Below are 5,540 nucleotides of genomic sequence, written 5' to 3' on the forward strand. Positions count from 1 at the left end.
CTTATATGATCCCCTTAAATAAATTACTTAGCTAATGTTAAAAAGAAAAATATGAGAAAACAGAAAAGTTTCTGTGAGCGATTTACATAAATGTTTTCTTGTGTCGTGCACTTGGATGTGACACAATCGCATTTATACTAAATGAATTAAGGTCTTCTCTGCTCTAGAACTTAAAAATAATTGATTTGTTTTATTTTAACCTGGTCCCTTCTCTGTACTCTGTCCAGATCTACACTGTATTGCTCAGGTCTGGCCTCGACCCCGATGCTGAATCTCTGTGACTTTGAGTGAGTTACTTCTCCTCTCTCAGCTTAGGTTGTATGAGGGAGAAGATGATTTCTAAATCCCTTCTATCTCCGATGTTCTCAGGGTGTCTAAAACAAGTACTATACATCCCTGACTCAAAGGTAAAATTACCTCCAGATTTGAACATTATCTCCAATCACACATCATTGGAGCCTGAAAAGGTATAATTTGATCAAGTTGTTTTAGAAGAGTATTTCTGAGTTAGAGGAGCTAAAGGGAACACCTTTGTGAAGTTTTCCAAGAATTTAAGTTTATATCTCAACATCCAATAGTGTTTTTATTGCCTATTCACAAAAATGTCCCCCTCTCTCCTCTGAGGTTATATTGACAGACTTAGGTGGATTTTTTTCATTACATTTGTCCCCACATTTCCCTACCTCCTCTTCATTTTTTTGGCATTAGGTCTTTTGATGTGATCAAAAGGACATAAAAGACTCTGATGGATTGTGCTATCTGGAATAAATAAGTACTTAGTTTTTTTCATGTGTAAGATGGAAAAAATACGTGCTGGAGTACAAAAGAGGATAGTGTCAAAGCACATTCTAAACCATACCTTGTGGAGATGTCATTTTTATCATAATTACTATGACTTCTGCTTCTGTTTTTAAATTGATCTTATTTCACTATTGTGAATAAAGTGCCTATGAGAAAAATGGAAGAGAATTTTGGACCTGATATCAAAAGCTTTAAAATATTCAGAACCTTTGGCACAATAATTTTGCTTCTAAGAATGTATGAAAATAAGTAGTTTATGTTTTGCAAATGGACATCCATCAAAAAGTGGTTTATAATAGCTCATATCTCTAAGAAAATCCTATATCTCCGAATAAATTATAACCTAACTCTCATAGAGATACTATCTAGTCATGCAAAATGACTTAGAAAATGCTCATGGTAAATTGTAAATAACAAAAATAAATCAGGATAGAAACCTACATTCAGTATCATTGTAGTTTTATGATAAAATATGAAAGGGTCTCACTATGTTCAAGTCTGTCCTTTAACTTGAGATCCTCCTGTCTCAGTCTCCTGAGTGGCTAGGATTATAGATTGTGCCCAGCCTACATATATCTTAAACAAAGAAAAAAGACTGACTTATTGAAGTATGTTCAGTGACTGTCAGCAATGGGAATATAAATAACTTCATTTTCTATTTGTCTCTATTTTCTAAATTTATTTTTAAAGTGTACTATTTGCTTTTCAAAAGTTGCACTGTCTCCTCCTCTCCCCAATTTCCAGTCATTCTGCAGCCAACAAAAACCTTCTGAGTGTTCCCTGTGCGTCTTTGTACTCCATTGGGCATGGTAGAGACTTGGAGGTGGATAGCATAGTTGTGGGCTTGAAGGAGCTTATAGGCAAGAAGAAATTGTTCTTGTACAAAGAGCAGTGAAAAGGGACCTTAGAACAGGATGATTAAATGCCACAGAAGTTGAGAGGAAGCAAAGTGGACCAAGGACCCAGGCTTGGACCAGAGACCCTGTGCCTACTAGAAGAAAATGTAGGCCCAACTCTCCATTATGTGATTTTAGGAACCGACTTCCTCAACAAGACTCCTAAAGTGCAAGAAGTAAAATCAAGAATCAATAAATGGGCTGGGCGTGGTGGCACATGTCCATAATCCCGGCTGTTTGGGAGGCTAAAGCCAGGAGGATCATGAGTTCAAAGCCAGCCTCAGCAACTTAGCAAGTCCCTAAGTAATTTAGTGAGACCATGTCTCTAAATAAAATAGAAAAAAAGGGCTGGGGATGTGGCTCAGTGGTTGAGCACCCCTGGGTTCAATCCCTGGTACCAAAAAAAAAAAAAAATCAATAAATGGGATGGTATCAAATTAAAAAGCTTCTTCACAGCAAAGGAAATAACCAAGAACATGAAGTGAGAGCCTACAGAATGAGAGAAAATCTTTGCCACCTGCACCTCAGATAGAGCATTAATCTCCAAAATATATAAAGAACTCAAAAAACTTAACACCAAAAAAAAAAACAACAAATAACTCAATCAATAAATGGGCAAAGAAACTGAACAGGCACTTCACAGAAGTGGAAATATAAATAGTCAACAAATGTATGAAAAAATGTTCAACATCTCTAGCAATTAGATAAATGCAAATCAAAACTACACTGAGATTTCATCTCACTCCAGTCAGAATGGCAATTATCAAGAATACAAGCAACAATAAATGTTGGTGAGAATGTAGGGAAAAGTGTACACTCATATATTGCTGGTGGGACTTCAAATTGGTGCAACCACTTTAGAAAGCAGTATGGAGATTCCTCAGAAAACTTGGAATGGAACTACCATTTGACCCAGTTACTCCACTCCTCAGTTTATACCCAAAGGACTTAAAAATAGCATATTACAATGATATGGCCACATCAATGTTTCTAGTAGCTAAGCTATGGAACCAACTTAGAACTTAGGTACCCTTAGAGAGATGAATAGATAAAGAAAATGTGATACACACACACACACACAATGGAATATTACTCTGCCATAAAGAAGAATGAAATTATGACATTTGCTGGTAAATGGAGACTGTCATGCTAAGTGAAATAAGCCAATCCCCCAAAACTAAAGATTAAATGTTCTCTCTGATCTGTGGATGCTAACACACAATAAGAGAGGACGGGGGAAGAATAGAAGTTCATTGGATTAGACAAAGGGGAATGAAGGGAAGGGGGATGGGAGTAGGAAAAATAGTAGAATGAATGGGTCATAACTTTTCTATGTTAATGGGTGAATACATAACCAGAGTAACTGCAAATCATGTACGACCACAAGAATGGGACCCTAATTAGAATATGTTATACTCCATGTATGTATAATATGTCAAAACACACTCTACTGTCATGTATATCTAAATAAAACAAAAATAAATATGTGAAAAAAAGACGTTGAGAAGGAGTTGAGGATATGAAAGAAGCTGTTTATTAAATCCTGCAGGATTTCTTTTCTTTTTTCTTTCTTTCTTTTTTTTTTTTGTACTGGGGATTGAACCCAGAGGCGCTTATCAACTGAGCCACATCCCCCAGACCTTTTCTCTATTTTGACACAGGGTCTCACTAAGTTGCTGAGGCTAGCTTTGTGATTCTCCTGCTTCAGCCTCCCCAGTTGCTGGGATTACAGGTATGTACCACACCACACGTAGCTTAAGTCCTGCAGGATTTCTATTGGGGTTAAAGCAGTTAGAAGAGATATTTTAACCCTCATAGACTATGTATTCCCATTAAGAAATAGGGAAGTATTTCAGCTTAGTTTTCATTTACTGAACTACTCTTGTCAAATGAAGCCCCAACCTGATGAGCCCCTTATTTGCTGAAAGAGCAGAATTTTTAAAATTCATCAGCCACCCGCTGTTAAAAGGTAAGTATCCAAGAACAAATCTGAAGAATCTTCAAATAGCTCAAGGTCACCAGAATCATACAGGGACACCTGAGTTCACCATCTCACTAAGTCCTCAGAACATGGGACCATATCTCCAAATGCAAATAGGCAAGAGTAGATGTGAAAAGAAGAGAACACTTTCTACCCAGTCCAGAATTCTCTACCTAAGGAAGAAAATAGAGTTGGAGTTTATGATGGTGGAGCCCACAGTAGAAATACAAATAAAATTGCCCACAGAATGGGCTATCGTTTTCATTCAGTAGCACAACTTTGTATATAAATTGGGGTTAGAATATTCCATTTAATGAGCACTTTGTATCTAAAGCACGGTCATGAACTTCAGTTGCTTACACTAGCAACTTGTACCTACTGAGCATGTCACACCTGTAGGCCAGATTAGCCTCTCTGTGCTGTAGCCAGTTTGTGTCCTGATGGAGTGGCCCTGGGAAAAGCATGTTCGTGAGCTCACTGTTCATGGTTGCAGGTAAGGGCCATCAGTTTTTTCCATAGGTCCTGGTATCAGGGTCCCTGGAAATGATTCTTCTTCAAAGAGGAACCTAGAATGAAGAGAAGCTGACAGGTAGCCTATGACCAGAGGAGACAAACTGAGTGTGACTCTCAAGCAGAGGCATGTAAGTAGTGAAGAAAATCACATTCTACTCATCAAATCACTGAACAGGAGTTGCTGGTCTCCTTCTGGTGTCCCCAGATCATATGATCAATCATTCCATGCCAGTGGTTCTCACTGGGACAAATTTGCTTTCAAGGATCATTTGGCAATATCTGAAGACTTTTTTTTGTTGTCACAGCTGAAGGAGGGCGGTGCAATAGGCATCTAATGGATAGAGGCCAGGGATACGGCTAAACATCCTACAATGCAAAGGACAGTCCCCCACCAAAAAAAAAAAAAAATGTCAATGCACAGATTGAGAAACCCAACCCCATGCTCATGGCCCATGATACCAAGGGTAACTAACACCCTGAATAGCAGGAGTATGTCTTCACAATGCCTTTAGTGCTAGGAGTGACCCTAGACAGCATTTTATAGGAATGGCAGGCTGAGGAGAGAAATGTTGAGGCAGGAAGGCCCTTGCTGCCAAATCAATGCTAACTGCAGGGATACCATGGAGAAGGCTGTGGCACAAGGTTCTGCTGTAGTCTCCAGCTCCCAAACCTGTCAGGGCTCCCTAAGGCCTAAGATTCTCAGTGTGCCTTGGAAGGAAGATCACTTCATGATCTGACTACAGCCTGTGCTTCCAGTTTCACCTGTAGTCAACAGCTGTCCCCTGCTCTGACCAACACTGTCTTCCTTTACCCAAACTTGCCATGCCCATCACACCCCCAGGCCTTGACCCATCGTTATGGTATGTCTCCCAGAAGCTCACGTGTGAGATAATGCAAGAAGGTTTGGAGGAGAAATGATTGGGTTGTGAGAGCCTTAACCCAATCAGGAAGTTCATCACCAGATGGGATTAATTGAGTGGCAACTGAAGTGGTAGAGTGTGGGTGGAGGAGGTGGGCATTGGGGGTGTGGCTTTGGGATATATGTGTATCTGGGAAGCCAGGACCTCTCTCTGCTTCATGATCATGATGTGAGCTGCTTCCTCTACCACACTCTTCCACCATCATTTTCCACCATCACCTCGAGCCCCAAGGAATGGAGCCAGCCTTCTCTGGACTAAGACCTTTGAAATTGTGAGCCCTCAAATAAACTTTTCCTCCTAAAATTGTTCTGGTCAGATCTTTTAGTCACAGCAATGAGAAAAGCTGACTAAAACACCCATGCAACTCCTCTGCCTCAACCTTCCTGTCAGCTCTAGCCCACCCCCACCTCCCGTCCTCCCGTTCCTTGA

The sequence above is a fragment of the Marmota monax genome, unplaced genomic scaffold, assembly GCF_021218885.2.
Source record: "Marmota monax isolate L192 unplaced genomic scaffold, Marmota_monax_Labrador192_F-V1.1 WCK01_AAM20220418_F8-fsc00061, whole genome shotgun sequence".
NCBI lineage: Eukaryota > Metazoa > Chordata > Mammalia > Rodentia > Sciuridae > Marmota > Marmota monax.